General features: G+C 40.5%; 1 protein-coding gene across 4 annotated transcripts in view; it reads left to right on the top strand.

The window, feature by feature from the left end:
- NAALADL2 (N-acetylated alpha-linked acidic dipeptidase like 2) overlaps nucleotides 1-17,936 on the top strand; it is a 901,057-nt gene that overhangs the window by 286,306 nt on the left and 596,815 nt on the right. The window contains exon 1 of one of the 4 annotated variants that reach the window (XM_084639866.1): nucleotides 10,533-10,613. The exons of the other annotated variants lie outside the window; for them this stretch is intronic. The gene's annotated coding sequence lies outside the window, so the exon portion shown is untranslated. Of the gene's footprint in view, nucleotides 1-10,532; nucleotides 10,614-17,936 lie in introns of those variants that run through there. 4 annotated transcript variants of the gene reach the window in all.

Genomic DNA, 17,936 nt, shown 5'->3' with positions numbered 1-17,936 from the left:
ATCACTGTTCGTTATTCTCTTTAAACTTCTATGTTATTAATGAAGCAGACTTCAGTAATAAACCTGGATGCTGTTTCCTTTAATTTTTTTCTTGAATTTTGTGGTTTTTACTTCTAAATAATACATATTTCTTGGGTAGGGCTCCTTATATTTACACATCGTTGTATAAGATAAGTAGGCAGGGTTTATCACAAACTTTCTGAACAAACATCTATTCCTTCAGTATTAATACTAGCAAGCCCAGCTGTCCTTGCACAGAATCTCCCACTTTTGGCCCAAAGAAAAGGGGTCAGAAACAGATTGAGTATTGAACTTTTTGTGTCACACTATTTCAATATGACTTATTCAAAAAGAAAATGTAATTGCTTGACTCCCTTCCTCAAGTGGTGTAGATCAGTTTTTAAGCATCTGTCCATCTTAAAAAAAAAATAAAATAAATCTGGGCTCTATATTCAGAAGTTTTATTGGATTTGTTTGGTTACAGTAAAGTTGCCAGCTCTTGTAAAACTAGGGTGATGGTGGGGAACCAAACTTCCAGCAACTGTTGATTAATAACATATACATACTAGCATTCAAGGGAATAAAATAACTACTTCCTCCAGGGTTTGATATATAGGGAACTTGCTTTCCAGCTTCCTCTGGAATACTGAGCCAGGGATCATCTGTTAGGATCAAGTGGGTGTTTCCCATACAATCAATTTCCTGTGATTGCAGGAGGGTGGGCATTGATGGACCTCTGTGGTCAGATACTCACTACGCCTGCTGCTGCCACTGTCACCTTTCCTTCTGTCTGTCTTTCTTTCTTAGAAAGTTCATTTCATCCTCACTGTCCATTTATGTTACTACTTGTGCTGTTCCTTCTTCTGTTCTGGCTGACTTGGAACAATATATTTTCATAGCAAAAGATCACCAGCTCAACAGACATGTTCTCTTTATCAAATACATAGCAATGTTAAATGTTTCTAGCAAAGTATATAGTCTGGTGATTAATTAGTAAATCTGTGCAGTCCTAGGGAGAGGATGTTAAACAGAACGTAGGCAAACTGGGCGATAGTATTATTTTAGAAAGCTTGGCCTCTAATATTACCAAGGGGTGAAAATAGAGAGTAAATTAAAAATGAGCTAACAGTGCGGTATTCTTGCTAATAAAGGTATCAGACTCTCTCTTTCTGTGTGTGTGTGTGTAAGTAAAAAATCATATCTAACACTACAAAGGTAATTGCCATATTACATGTCACAACCCTAGTGTGACCATGTTTTAAATATTGTGTGCCTCTCAGGTCCCTATAGTTTAGGAAGGATGTAGAAAATATACAAAGGAAGACAAGAAATAGCTGATAGAACTATTACAGAACTTCAATGAATATAGTAAATGTGAAATCGTTTTACTAGGTTGCGTTTTCTTTTGTAGAGAATTCATACTTATTTTGCAGATCAATATCATATGCTATCTGCAGTATACATGTTCATGCTTAGTACTCTACCTAGATTGGTATTATATGTAATAGTCCTGTAAAGTTGGTACCTGAAGGTGTTCATTACTTATTGGTTAACCATACCGGTAGAGGAGGCTTTCTTCCAGGAAATCTGGTTTTGATTTTAGGGGATTATCTCTCTCCTTTACTTCTGCCAAATACATTAGTCTCCTGAATTTTTCACTATGGTGTATACACTATACTTTAGTGCTACTGCAGATTTTCTAATATAAAAGCCAAGTCAGTGGTAGGTCATTTAAACTCTCAAATGTTCCTGCTCAGAACTTCAGAGACTCAGCTAGAGCTTGGTATTATTCTTAAACTGGTAGGCTGGAATGTTCCAGCTTGTTGGTAGCAGGGATCAAATTTCATTCTTGTAAGAGCAGCACGTTCTACAAAGTAACTTCTCAACATGGTAGCTGTGAGTGTGTTTTTAAAAAAGTAATATTCATCCATTTATGGGCCTGTTCAGTGCAATGTATTGACTGGTATGGAGAAAGTGAATAAAGAAGTGTTATTCACTCCTTCTCATAACACAAGAACTAGGGGTCACCAAATGAAATTAATAGGCAGCAGGTTTAAAACAAACAAAAGGAAGTACTGTATTTCTTCACACAACACACAATCAACCTATGAAACTCTTTGGCAGAGGATGTTGTGAAGGCCAAGACTATAACCAAGTTCAAAAAAGAACTGGATTATTGATGAATGGTTCATCAATGGCTATTAGCCAGGATGGGCAGGGATGATGTCCCTAGCCCCGATTTGCCAGAAGCTGGGAATGGGCGACAGGGGATGGATCACTTGATGATTACATGTTCTGTTCATTCCCTCTGGTGCACTTGGCATTGGCCACTGTCAGAAGACAGGTAAACTTCAGTGACTATACAGCCAAAGGTAATATTTTCAAGAAGATGAAAGTTAATTGAATAAAATATTTAAACATTCTACTTGACCTCCTGATGTTGCTAGTTTAGATTTTCACAGTGTGCTGTGTTTGTTGGTGATAGGTGCATCCTTGCTACCAGAGTAAGTAGATCTGAGAGTTGGGAACTGTTGGAGAGCTAGTTAAGAACTAAATGCTTGCAAATGAGAAGTGTTTCCCATATGAACGGGATATAGGCAAGTAATTCAAACATTATTTAACTATTTGACGAAGGTGATTTGATGAATCTTTTCAGCTACCTTTTCGTTTAAACAGAAATATTTCTTCATAAGTAGAAGTTTAGGAAATAACATTTGATGTCCAATTTTTGTCATAGATACAAATTTTTTTATCAAGTACATTGTATCAGTTATAACAAAGTCTCTCTGGAAGTTCAGCCAGATCAATTGCTTTGTTAGCTGAATATCCTTTTGCCATTCACCAATAATAATAAATCTTGCCATTATAACTCTTTTGGAGGAACATTGATTGATTGATTGATTGAACGATTGATTTATGAAATGTTAAAACATCTGTGGGCACTTCATAGTATTACGCTGACTTGGTCCAAAGTGATTTGATGAGAATAAATGTCTTACAGAATATTTATAAGGAAAAATCATACGATCTATAAAAATAATTCTACATTTATTTCCAAAGAATGCACAACAGGGCCACAGATACATGCCAGTAGTCCAGCGGAGGTTTCACAAGTTACATGTGACGTGGGGAGGTCCACTTGGGAGGAAAAAAAATGGCTACATTCATCTAATGACACACAAGGGAAAACCTCCATCTTCATTCAGTTTGCTGACTTATCTCCCTATATAAGCAGCCCCTCTGTGCGCTGTTTTTATGTTGCCCTGAGGTGCCTCGGGACTAGGTTTACTTTTCATTTTACTCTATCACATTCACCTGCTGTTTTTTCCATAATTGGGTTTCTCAAGAAAGTATTGTGTTCTTGAGGGAAGTCTTTAAAAGATGAAGGTATATGAAAAGCATATGTGCAGTATTTAGCAAAATAGTGCACCTTTATATAGAAAAGGCTCATCTCCAGTCTTTTAATGTGCAGATCATGGGAATTGGCAGGAACACATTATGTATACCACACCATTTCTTTTTAGATTTTCTGGAGGCTAGATTTCTTGGTTATTCTTCCCTAGGACTCTTGTTAGCCAACTTATCAGTCTTCCTGTCTTGTACTACTTCCTGCACTAATGTTTGAGTGGTGACATCTCTGCTTTGCGGGATTATGGATCTGTTGTGTCTGTAGGATTGTAAACACTCTGTGTTTATATATTTCAAATTGTTCATTCCTTCCCCTCCCAATTCATGTTACCTGTATAACAGTGGTATTGCTGTGTAAAAAAAAAAAAAGGATTGAATTTAAATGTTGAAGGAAGGCAGCACTATATTAAGGCTAAGATTTTCAAAAATTGGTGAAGATGCTCTTCAATCCATATTTCGGCACCTAAATAAAGTGACCAGATTTTTAAAACTGTTGACCACCTCGCAGTTTCCATTGCTTAATGCTTTTGAAAATCAGGTCACTTTCTTTGGATAACTAAATATGGATTTAGAAGTATATCCTTTAGTCACCTGTTTTTGAGATCCTTGGATTAACCATTTCAAGTGTGAAGATACCAGACTGTTCAGGGTTTGCCTTAGTCCTAGATTTTGTGAGCAGCAGCAGTCGGTGTCTTGAATGTGCCATAATCGGCTTCCGATGTAAAAGAAAAAAAAATTCCCATAGTGCTTTGTACAAACCACAGATATTTGGAGTTCTGTTGTTTGAGTTTACCAGTAGAGCACCCCATGCCCTATCTCTCCTTTGTGTCAAAAAAGCTTTGGTGCAATCAGTGGGAATTTCCTAGGGATAGTTTCAAAAATACAGGGTAGGTGCATCTTTTCTATTCTCACAAAGAAATAAGACCCAGCATGAATTTATTTCATGTCTCCTTGCAGAAAACTGTATTGTTCCTGAATTCCGTGTAATTATAGACCAGGGATCGGCAACCTGTGGCACATGGCCCATCAGGGAAATCTGCTGGTGGGCCAGGACAGTTTGTTTACCTGCAGTGTCCGCAGGTTCGGCCAATCACAGCTCCCACTGGTCATGTTTCACTGCTTCAGGCCAATGGGGGCTGCGGGAAGCGGTGTGGACCGAGGGAGTGGGGTGGGGAGGGGGGCACACAGAGCTCCTAACAAGGAGGGGAAGCTAGGAATGTGGGCCAGATGGCGCATCTGGCATGGGTGAGGGGGTTCACACAGAGCAGGCGCGCTACATGCGTCTGAAGAAATGGGTATTCACCCACAAAAGCTTATGCTCCAATACGTCTGTTAGTCTATAAGGTGCCACAGGACTCTTTGCTAGGATTAAACATGTTTTGGTAGAGGCCACGAGGCCTCTTTCTTGTCTCCAGAGGATAACTTAAAGTAAGAGGTGTTAGGGATATACTCTGCAGCACTGCAAATTACTCCAGCATTGAAAGGGTTAATTATCTGAGTCTGTTACACATGAGGTAATTGCAACACCATATACATGATACATTTCAACTGGCTGTAAGTGCCTGGGAACAGGAAAAAATTGTAAATTACTAAAGTCCAAGCTTGCACCTGTCTAATTCCAGACACGATGTGCTTCTGTTTTCACTTTTATTGCTTCTTGGAAGTCAGTCTCTCTCTTAATAAATGTAAAATTCTTTAACAAAAGGCTTTAAATGGCTGTTTTGTAATGCATCAGTTTACAACAGAGGTGGGAGTCTAAGCCTTTTGCAAACTTAATTCACCAGAGATTTGCTGAACCTCCTGCAAACCAAAACAGGTGAGGTTTGCACTGCTTTGCTAGTTAGCTTGAAGAGTGTTCATACACCCCTTTGTATTGGAGTGCGCTCATGCCTAACTGTCCCAGATGAACGTGTTACCCCAGCGGTATGTTCTAGTCACAACCTTGTTCAACTAGACATCAATGACCTGCCACCAACCCAGTCATGGAAGTTTATCTATTCAGATGACATCTGCTGTGGGCTACAGGCTCCAAATTTCTCTGAGCTGGAGAAGACCTGAGTGATGACTCTGCAAAGCTGGCTGACTAGTGCAAGACATGACGCCTTCAACCTAGCACCTGCAAGGAAGTCTCTAGCACATTCCACCCCCACCATGCCAACGTTAAGAGGAAATTAAACATCATAATGAATGGCCAGAGGCTGAAGCACGAAGCATACGTAGTTTACTTAGGCATGACCCTCAACCGAACACTGATATACAAAAGCCATCGGAGCAAGATAGCAACAAAGTGGCATGTTCTTCATAGGGAGTGGTTGCTCTAACCCTAAGGACCTCAGCCCTTGCCATCTCATACTCAATTGCAGAGTATGTACAACCAGTATGGAGCTGGTCAGCGTACACCAAACTTGTTGATATTAAACTCAACTCAACAATGCGCATCATCACAGGAATTATCCAACCGTCTCATTTTCCACAGCTTCCAATTCTGAGCCTCATTGCTCCTCCTTACATCAGGAGGGAGATTGCAGCTGGCAAGTTGCCTGAGAAGGTACATGCCAACCCAAGCTTGCCCTTGTTCAACAGCCTTTTAAGCCCACCAGCTACACCTCTTTCAAGGCTGTCATGCCAGGACTTGTCAGCAGAGTCCCTGTGGCAGGAAGACTGGTAATTAACATCAACCACCAGTCAGTTCCTTGTCACAGACTCTACTGCCCACCTGCCTGGATTCAACCTGCCACATCATCAGCAGGCCATTCTTAACTGAATTCAGACTGGGCAAGGCCTCTATGCAGCCAACCAGCACCACTGGGGTGTTAGAGACACTCCAAGCTGCAGTGGTGATGCAGATCAAACAATGATACACATTGTTGAGGAGTGACCGCTAACCAAATTCAGCAGCGGGCTCGGAGAGCTTCACTTGGCTCCTAAGAATACTATTGCTTGCTGCAAACACTAAATAAATAACTGCCCCCCAGATCAGTGACAGGGCCATAAAGGCTAAGGCACTTATCTGCAGGACACTCCCTGACTAATGTGAGAATTCTGAGGCTGGTCCTTCCACTTCAAGAAAAGTTTCCCACTGATGACTTGTAAGGTTCCCCACCCTGCTGTTTAGCTACCAACTTTCTCTTTTAATCTATGCTGTCTCTGTGAATCACACATCCAAAAGAATGAATGTTCTTACTTCAAATGTGAGAGAAGTACAGTTCACAAACTTGTTTAAACCTGGTATATAATTTACAGCTTATAAATGAAACTTTCAAGTAGAAGCAAGTTTTTTCTCAGTCAGTAGTTTTCAGTTATTGCTGACTGTTCCTGGACTTTTGATCCATATTTTAAAATAGAACCTTCATGCTTATTCATTTTAATACAGTGTCAGAAAAGTCATATTTGAAACCCAATGTAGACCATATTAAATGGATTACCACTGGCTGAGTGATAGATCTCAAAAGGTAGTTGTTAATGGGAACTCCGCAACAAGATGGGATTAGTAAAGTGCTGAAGGGATCAGTTCTCAGCCCAGTGCTGTTCAATATTTTTAGTAATGGTTTGGAGGAAAATTAAGTGATTACTGATAACATTGGGGATGATACACAGGCTGATGGATTGTAAATAGTAATGAGGACAGATCAGTTTTATGTAGAGCCCTCTGTATTGCTTTGTAAACTGGTCCGTTACACCAAATATTCCTAATATTTCTTAAAGAACTCTTGGTTAATTTCAAGAGATGGGTGACTTTATTTGAGGGGGAGGTAAGGAGAAGGGAAATCCATGTTTTAACTAGTGATGTGTCCTAACCAAAATGCTGAATCCTCTTTGGGTGGATGTCTGCCTCTGGATCCAAACTTGGCAGCTCTCTTCCTACTGCTATAATCCCAGATCTGAACACTGTTGATCTTCTTGAAACTTTGGGTCTAATTTTGGAGTTGAACTTGTTGACTCAGACATGTCTGTAAACCTAATAAAAATTCTTCATCTCAAGTTAAAGGGACCATTAACTTAAAAAGCACTTCATCTGGAAATTTTGTACCTACTGTTATAAGTAGACCACGGTGGATAATGGATTTTTCACCAAAAAAAAAGTTTTGTACAAAATTTTCCTTGTCCAGCTGTAGTTATAAGTAAAGCCTAAGATTACTATAATTGAAAGGGATTTGATAACATCATAAACTTGTTTCTGTTTCCAGTTTCCTTTGTGCTTTTGACAGCACTGTGTGTACACTTTCACTTCTCCCCTCATTTGTTCCCCCCGTTTGTGTTTCTCCCCTGTCTTTTCCCACAGAAATGGGAGAAAAACATGTGATTGTCAAACTGTCACTGGGTGCACCATTCACTGGCCACACTGGGGATTATCTCTAGAGGCTGACACCCTGGTCCATGGTTTGAATGCCCTCACTCCAACTCTCTCTCTTTCTCTGGTCTGCAGCTCCTCTAGCTCCAGAACCTGCAACATCCTGTTTGTGACTAAGCCCTCCATATGGTCATACAGTGATACAGCAAAGTCCCTTCTCCCTAGAAGTCTTAGACAGTCTTCCCTCTCACTGCCCCATGGTGCTACTCCCTCAGTGGCTGATAGAACCCAGGCCCATGCTCTACTCCAGGTTCCAGTCCAGGAACCCTCGGTTAGCAATTCTGGGCTTTCTTTCCCTGGATTGCTTCCTACCACACCTGGTTGCCCTTCTCACTCTGGGTCTACCAGATCCAAAATTCTCCACCCTCTTCATAGGGAGTGACTGCTGCCTGCCTTCCTGCAGCCTTTCCCATCAGTCCCTTTACTGCTCACCTCTCCTGGACTTTATACAAGCCCCTCCTGTTCCTGCAAAGCTGAACCTGCTTCCAGTTAGTTCCCTGCTCTAGGTGCAGCCTGCGGAGTTATTTGACCTACCTGGTCACCTTAGCCCCTGTCAGTCCTGTGTTTGGGTGGACACCCCATCACACAAACCACAGATCAGGTATAGTCCCTGAAACTATTTCAAGTGATTTAAAAAACAGATGTGGGGGGAGAGGGGAAACTTCCACAAACTACATTTGAAGTTGACCTTGTCCTTTTAAAATGTGTGGAAGTTTATTTTTATTATTTGTATTATTGTAGTGCCTACAAGCCCCAGTCATGGTCCAGTACCCTATTGTGCTAGGCACTGTACAAACACAGAATAAAAAAAAAAGGCAGTCCATGCCTCAAGGAGCTTACAATGTAAATTTAAGACAAAAGAGAGATGGTGCAGACCAATAGATGGGGAAATACAAGGAATTGATGAGACAATTTTGATCAGCGTGATAGGTAGTGGTTTCAGCATGCCAGCAACTACATATCAAATTGAGAAGTATTCTTTAAAATGGGAGGTAGTGAATACCAATGTATCTAATTGGGAGTGATACTTATAGATAATTGCACCATGCACATGCTCAGGAGCCAAGTGGGGAAAAAGCAGCAGGGCTACAGTTATTATCCAACTACAGAATGGAACATTACTACAGTATTTAGAGGTTTCAGAGTAACAGCCGTGTTAGTCTGTATTCACAAAAAGAAAAGGAGTACTTGTGGCACCTTAGAGACTAACCAATTTATTTGAGCATAAGCTTTCGTGAGCTTTATCCGATGAAGTGAGCTGTAGCTCACGAAAGCTTATGCTCAAATAAATTGGTTAGTCTCTAAGGTGCCACAAGTACTCCTTTTCTTTTTACAGTATTTAGCTAATCATAGGGCTAAATTTTAATGCAATTTTGAAGTAAATTAATTTCAGGTAAATACGTAGGTGGAGGAGACATAATCTATGCAAATATATGTAAATGGATGATTATAGTGAATTAGGAGGTAATATTGCTGAGTGGACTGCTTAGATTTTCATTAAATAAAAAAGACTGAAGACCCGATTTACCAAGAAACATCTATTTTACTCAGTTTCAATTTTTCTAGGTTGTTAAACTGGTCCAAGATGATCAACTTCTCATTAATCATAATAATTAGAGGTAAATTTACTGATCATTAGTGCAATTTTCAATCATGCTAATAGTTGTGCAATCTACTATTCATTAATATAAATGAAGTAAATTAAAACCATGACATTATAAAGGAGGTGCAAGCTGCAGGAACTTTCCTGGATCCTCTCAAAATCCCGTTAATTCAATTGTGATAGTGTTTCTCAGTAGCATTTTTTTTCACTTTCTCCATTTTCCAGCAAACCCACATCACAGGTATACACACGCTGGCCCTGGGTGTCCAGCTGTCAGATTCCGAGCACACGTCCTATCAGAAGACCTCACAGCTTATTGTGCTTGAGGAAAGTTGTTGGAATCTCAGAAAGCATCATTTTGATTAGCAGATATTCCTAAATGCAAAAGAGTGGCTGTTACGAAGGAGACCACATTGCCCTTATGTTACTTCATATTTTTAGAACCCCCAACAGGGGCAACTTAATTATTTTACTCCAGGCGGTGTCAGGAATAAATCAATAGGAGCACAGCACTTCTGTTCATGCAAGTAAGCGTGCTCGATCCTAAATGGCAGTTTATTAGATTTAAGCGCACAAACATAAGCAATAGGTTTAGAACATCCCAGATATTTACCTAACATCTGGAATGGTATTGTGTAATTAACAGCAGGTTTGCAGTAGCCAGTTGCTCACCCACCAGGGAAAAACGTCTCTCAAGATGTCTTCAGAGGACTGCTCCAAAGTACACTCTATTAGCTAATCTTTCATAACTAACTTCTACAAAATACATAGGTCATCACTTTTCTAACTTTCAATAAATTTGTAATGTCAGCAGCGTCTAGACTCAAGATTTCCAACTGCCAAGGTTTTTAGACTCAATTATTTACTTGTCTGTCCCCTCCTCCCATTCTGACTAACAGAAATTGCCTGCTAGATACGACCTTGCTTCTAAAAGCTTGTCTCCAAATTAACCCTTAACTATGCAGTGTTCTATTTCATTAATTCTGGGTGGCTGGATGCACATAAGATGGTTGTAATTAGCTTGATCACATTTTGGGGTATACACATCCCTCAAATCCAGGGCAACAGTTAATCCATACTCCAAGTTATAAATTGTCATGTGACAAAAATATCATTAAGAGAACGCGGATGTGTGACGCATGTTCATCAGCCACTGTGGGTCTCCCACAGCAGCAGGCTGTAAAATAAGATCTACCTTCCATTGGAAGCTCCTCAGGAGAGATGGCATAGGCTCTGCCTCCCTTCTTTTGGGTAAGAAACAGCCTGATCTTTACTCAGTGCTGTAAATTCTTTCTGAGTGTGTCTTTACATGTAACATTTGTGTACTTTTTGGACTGTAACTGAAGCTAACCTATTTAGTGCCAGCAATTATTCAGCAGTGCTAGATCTAGAACATCTTGCTTTGATTTTCTGTGACTTTTCTTCCTCCTCAACACCCTGCTAGCTTTACAATAATTTATTACCTGTTTGATGTACCATACAGTAGGCAAGGATTTGGGTTTTTTTTTTTTAGTTTTAGTATATTGGTATGATTGCAATTACTGGCTAGATTGGTGGGTCCAGAAATCAAACTGCAGTCTTGCAAGTTCAGTAGGTTATCAAAGCTCATCCAGTACTTATTCAGAAACCCTGCCAGGCTTCAGATAGCTATTATGTAATCAATTGCAAACACCAATCAATGAAGCAAACAGAGTCTTGCAGTAAGTGGGCACAACTCCAATGACAGTTTGTTTTAATGAGCAGGGTGCCTGTCTCTAACAAACAGAAATAACCCTGCACCTTCCACTCTCCCCCAGCCCTCCTGAAAAATCATGCAACTAATGAGTCTTATGCATAGAAATAACAATTCATCACTTGCACTGCTTCTGGGATGCCCCCACTCACTTTTTCTTTTTTGGCTGTAAAGTATCCATCACACTTCTGTTATTGTGCAAAGACACAACACTAAGTATCCTTTAAAGCCACAGAGGGTGGGAGTTTTGATCAGATCTGATGTACTTGAAGCAGTTTGACACTAAATAGCTCTTATATATGGTTCAATCCCTCACTATGCTGGGAACACTGGCTGTGATCCAGCAAAGCGCTTAATCATGTACTAAACCTTAAGCATGCAAGTGGTTAGGTTTAAGTCAATGGGCCACTTGCATGCATGCATGCATATATATGTACTTCACTGGGTGAAGATCAGAATGCTCAGCACAATGCAGGATGGATCTCATACACAATACAGACATACCTGGTTTAAAACACATACATACTTGGTACTGTTTCAATCATCAGGTGCCAGACATGCACAGATTAATCAGGCCACAATTGACCTATCTCCATTTGTTTTAATGAACATATGTCAAGTGCAGGGTGCATTTTTATTAGTATCTCTGCTGAAGGTTCCTTCTTTACATTATGGTTGAGATGCTTAAACAGAGTGGAAAGAGCTACATTGTACTTACTTGGCACTAAGTATATGAAGGGCTTATTTTTCAGGACCATACACTTTTATACAAGTTTGAAAACAGACTATTTCCCAGTTAAAATTAAAATCTAGTTGTAAAATTCTGTATTTTTAACCCAGAGACATAAAGAAATCCTTCATGATATTAACATTTACATGGAGAAGAATGATTTAACTTGTACAATATCCAAATGAATATATAAAGCCTAATTTATGTTGTGATTTGCTGTTATAACACTTTTGCCCAGGACTGTTTGTATCACATTTTATGGTAAATGTTGCTTTTGTATAGTTTCTCTAATCTACACTTGCCTCTATCTAAAAAGATATTTCTTAGCCCCTTGGCTATCATAGGGAAATAGCTGTGATTTAAGATGTCAACTTTGCCATTAACATCAAGTGGCTGCATAACAACAGTTAATCATTTTTTTTAATGAATGTGCTCTGACTAAGATCACACTATTATTGGATGTGGATAGATGGATAGAAATTTGAGAAAGTGACATAGGTAACAGATGGGCTTCAGGGATAGCTTAACAAAGTTATCGCCTTCACCTCTTCCTTGCATTGGAAGTGGAAATGGGTAAGCCCTAACAGAAATATTTGGAGTTGTTCAAAGTGGGTTGTAAAATGACATGCAGCATTCTTTTCTGAAAGTACGTGCAAATGAATGTTCCTTGCTGCAGCCATAATCTTCAATGGTATCCATACAGAAGTGAGGGTGCACACTCAATGCCTAATGCACATATATAAATCAAGAATTTGAGCATGTGCATGTTTGTGCGTGCTATTTACGGACTTCATTGGGTGTGGGCATGTAAATAGTACCTCTTTTGCACACCACTGTTGCAAATTTGGTCCTGCATGTGTCAGCTATATAAACATTTTTAATGTTCTACATTTAACAAGTAAAGCCAAAACCAAGTATACACTTTTTATCTTTCTATCACTTAAAAGCCAGTTGTGCTCGAAAAAGTTGATGATATCAGAGTGACTTCACCACAAGCTAAGTGGTAGGAGCCATTGTCTGGCTTGTTGGAAAAGGTGGCCCCTAAAAAGGCAAAAGAGCCGGAGTGTGACTTACTGTGGCTGCTTCATACCAGGTCAGCATGGGGTCGCTAATCCATCTGCCCCCCACATGACCAGAAGGGCGATGGTGACTGTTTATGTTCATGCCCATGCAGGAAAAGCCCATTTTCACCTGGACCAGGTGGAGCAGCACTCATCCTCCCACCCATGGAAGTAGTTAAATGCCAGGTTTTGTCATGAGCCACTGTGGGCATTATGGTAGTTGCTCCTTTCTCAGGGGGTTGGGAAGGAATATTTTCCCTCACCACTGGATTGGCCAAGGCAAAGTGTGTGGGAGGGTTCACCTTCCTCAAAATGGGTTGGGGGCTTGGTTTGGGCAAAAATGAAATGGGGGTTAGGCTATGATGGTGCCATTCATTATGGGGCCGATGTGCAGTGCAGGTATCCTGTAGGGAAGGAATACAGTGATCAGATAACATGGATTGGTAAAGGATTTAACTGATGTATTCTTTAAAGGAGCAGAAGTGGTGGATTGGGGCTCCTATGACTTTACGGAAGGGACTCAACCACCTCCCACTTATAGCCCCCCTTTAACACTCATTTGAGGGGTAGGGGATGTCTCAGCAGCAGGTTGGCTGCAGACCAGGGTGGGTAAAGGGGAAGGGCAGACAGCGGTTCCCCTCGGGTGTATTTAAATGATTATGGAATTACCAGCACTGTACAGTGTTATCTCCTGGTATTGCCAGGCATTTAGAAATAAAGTGTCTTCTGTCCTCCTTCCAGCATAGCAAGACAGTGACTCTGAAGTGAATCTTATCTTCTCAGAGAGAACTTCCATATCAAATGTGTGCTGTTCAACAATACCAGCCAAGATTTTTCTAATTTGGAATCTCAGCCTGAAATCTGAAAATCATGCTGTTGGTAATGTTCTCCTGGATAAAAGGCATGGGGTTCTGTTGCAATGAATTCAAAACTTTTAGGTAATGTGCTAGAAACAGGCAGGCAACTTGCAATCTCTCTGGCTTTCTAATTCCCACGGATGACTAACATGGACAGCAATGCTTGCCTGTCCTAAATTCTGTAGTCATGGAGTGATTTAATCACTGGGCTGCAGTGATCTGGTTTCAGATCTCTTTGTGACCTATTATGGTTCTGCAGTAAGAGCTTCTCCAGTTTTCTCTTTCTTGCAACATTGGCTCTGCAGTGCTGATAGAAATAACAGCTTCTTGTTGCACAGTATAGATAAACTGAACAGATTAGCCAAGATGCAAGAGTAACATGAATATGGAGAAAGGAGGACCTATTTGGATAGACACTTTAGGTCAAATTTACCCATGTGGAGAGCCAGAAAAAAGTCTGTTCACCACTTTAAATCCCACTTAACCCACTCAAAACAGAGCTTAAGTAGTGTATAGTCCTTGCATGGGCCCTCTACACTAGGGTGAATTCCACCCTTTCTGACCAAAATTGTTGTCATCCAATTGTTCTTTTAAAGGAGCACGTTTCTTCTAGGAATTAAGTTCACTTCTTCTGCAGAGGATCCCAAGGATAGAAGAAAATTCCCTCTTGGTGGAATCAGATTTATTATTAACCCGACAAGTGCAGTATAATACTCCCCCAAAATGAAGCAGGCTTCATATCTGCTTTTCCAAATATTTTTCACCATAATCAGTGTTTTAGGGTGACAGTTTACATCTTATCCTCCTCAGAGAATAAAACTTTTTTTAAAATGTCAGTCTGAGCATTCATTGCCACTAAGATTCCGTTTTATTTGAAACACCTAGATGTGTTAACTGGGTTGCTCAATTATAATAATAAATATTTGCCTTGTGGTAGTGCCTAGGGGGGCCCAGTCATGCATAAGTGCCCCATTTATAGTCCAGTGTTTAAGATATTAGCTTAGAATTTGGGAGACCCAGGTTCAATTCCTTGCTTTGCAATGCACTTCGTGTATGATCCTGGGCAAATCACTTAGCCCTCTCTGTGCCTCAGTTTCCTATCTGTAAAATGGGTATTATAATAGTTCCCTACCTTATAGGAGCGTTGTGAGGATCAAAACCTTAGACTGGGAAGTGCTACGAGATCTACTGCTGAAAAGTGCTAAATAAGAGCTAGGTATCACTATTGTGCTAGGCGCTGAACAAACACATAACAAACATACGGTCCCTGCTTGATGAGATTACAATACCAAAATAAGAGAAGAGTTGATGGATAGTTTGACATTAAAACCTAAAGAGAAAAATAGCTATTTTGATCATCACCAACCATACTCAACTCCAGTATTAAACTTGTTCACCAACAAGCAAAACATCAAGACAATAAAACTTTGCAAACAAATCATTTGAGGCTGAATACTGGAACACTGTCGTGCAAGAACCCTGCAAGCTTTGTCCCCGCCCCCCAGTCTTTAGTGAGTATTTAATAAAGAAATGAGATAATGAAGGATTCAAAATTCAACTGTAGCAATGTACATAGTTCTAGTGATTAGCGAGAAACACAAATGCCTATTTGAAGGGTGCAGTGGGGTTTATACCAAGCTACTGCTTTAGCATTCAAGCCTGTGTCAGTGACCTTGTTTAACAGGATATATGAAGTTGAAGGCTTTTGAGTAGTAAAAATTACTCCTGTCAATTCTTCTTTCTATATGGCACTTGATATATCATTCACAACTTTTAATTATATTGTCATGGTTGAGGGACTCAAGCAAAAGCCAGGCTGATAGTCACTGATTCTCTCATTAAGTAAAATATGTCAATTACTGATGTGGGTGAGGAGGGAAGAAAACTGCAGGATTGGTACAAAATTCCATTCAAATGTATTGTTTCATACAAAGGAACAAGGTGAGCCCCCTTTTACGATACAGTCACACATCCACAGATAAGAGAAATTCATAAGGCATTTGCTAGCTGGGAACTCGGACTGCTCGTATCGGACATATAAAGGCCTTCTCTACTGTCGTCCAGTTGAAAAGAGAAAGAAGTGCATCTCCTTTGTATAAATCCTGAAGAGTAAAGTTTTGTGTGTTTTCTTGGTGTCAAAGACAAATGGACTCTTTTAAAACTGACTCCACCCCAAAAGGATATAAATCAGTGGCAGAATATTAGATTCTTACATTTTGTGTGGAACACTGAACAAAGAAATACATTTATAATTAGGGCCATCATTTGTTACTTGGACAGCTGGTTCAGTGCCCACATCCAGAACAAGTTTTGGCAGCCGTGCAGCAAGAGTTTCTTGTTTCTATCCCTACAGCAATGAGAGAGTGTGGGTAGCTGGCCATCCTCCAGAGGATTTTTACTGTATTGGAGGAGCATGCTGTCCATCAGAGATGTAAGATGGGAGCCTGCAGAGCCTTAAAACACAGCCTGGTGTCTACTGATGTCAATAGACTCCCATTAACTTCAGTGGACATTGGGTTGGTCCCAGTGGTAAAGTAGGCATAAAGAGGTTAACTGGGATTCTCAAATATTATTGGGTTGGAGCAGGGCCAGATTAACACAGGGATCTTAGGGGCTGCAGCCAAGGGCCTTCGATTTTTAAGGGTCCCCAAAATATGTCAATTACTGCACTGTTCTGCAATGGTTGGCTGTGGGCCAGATCTGTCCACAAGGGATTTGGCCCCCTGGAGTCAGCTGTTTCCTCATGGCTTCTGGGAAGCTGCAACCCATCAGAGCTGCTCAGGAAACAGCAGACCTGTCTATTTCTCCCTTCAGGAGCCTAGCCTGTTGTCACAGGAGGGGAGGGGGAAAGAGTGGAGGAGCTGCCCCTGCTCACAGGAAGGGAGGAGGGAGCAGAAAAAGCCCTGCAGCTCAAGGAGGCTCTCTTTACTCTTTCTCCGCCCACCCCACTGTAACACCCATCCTGTGAAGAGCATGGAGGGTGAAGAACCCTTGTACCTCCCCCTCCCAGGGAAGACCCTAATGCAGCCCCCCCCCCCCACAACAGCCTGGGAGTGGGGGCTAAAGAACCACATTAGGAGCAGAGATGAGGCTGGGCAGATGTGGGGGCTAGAGAAATGGGGGGTTAGGGGGAAGAACTTATGGGGACTGGAAGGGTGAAATTGATTGGGCAGATGCACTTGGTGTATGTTCCCTTTTTTATCGGCAGGCCATGTCTTTAATTCAGAAATTTTTCATTTACATTTAGACATATTAGAGCTAGACTGTGTTGATACACTTCAACTTAACAGTAGTACACTTTTAAGCAGGCACTTAATCAGATACTTATGCAACATAAAGCGATAAGTAATTCTTTAACTTGATTGAGTACTGCAAAGTATTTTTATGGGGGGAAAAAGATGGCTCAAGCGAGTGTCAAAATTTCAGGCAATAAAAAAAGGGAAATAAGATGTCCAATCATTTCTCGTGAGTTTAGCTTCGAATTTCACTTTCATAGTTTTAGTGCAATTAATATTATTAATATGCTGGTTTAATAGCATTACAGTGTATTTGTATAACTGCAGAATGTCATTGGAATGTTGCCTATTGGCATACTTAACCTTTTATTATGAGATTAATAAATACAATCTTGAAAGGCTGAGACCTCTGGCTGGTAACAGTCTCACAAAGTGCAAGAAGAGTCCTCTGGCCCTAAAGCATGCCCTTTGGTCCACCAAAATGAACAATTTTTCAAGGTAGAGTAGTTGGGACTGAGCACTTAATACATGTGATGATAATAAATGAAATGCTTATAATGGGCAAAAAGACTATTTAAAATACCAGATGCATTCATCTTATCTAAAATGTAGCTTGTTGAGACATGCCACTGTCATGATTTATTGCAGGCCTTTCATATCCGTTTCCCTCAGTTGGCTGACCAGTACATGGGTTTTCTTTTAAACTATATATTTTCACTAGGGCTGTGATTTCAGTACAAAGGTTGATGGTCCTATTGCATGGTGTCCTGGAGGTCAACGAATGAGGTCAGCGGCAGGGAAGACAATCTTATGTGGTACACATACTGAATTTCAGGATACCAGGATAGAGATACAAATACGCGGGGGGCAATGATGGAGCCAAATGTTGTGTTTGCTGCTCTCCAGTTGTGTGAAGTGGGGTGTATTTCTTGACAAGTTTGCCATCCCTCAAGCACCT

The sequence above is a fragment of the Lepidochelys olivacea genome, assembly GCF_965140295.1.
Source record: "Lepidochelys olivacea isolate rLepOli2 genome assembly, chromosome: 9".
Taxonomy (NCBI): Eukaryota; Metazoa; Chordata; order Testudines; family Cheloniidae; genus Lepidochelys; species Lepidochelys olivacea.
This window is presented reverse-complemented; position numbering and strand designations above follow the sequence as displayed.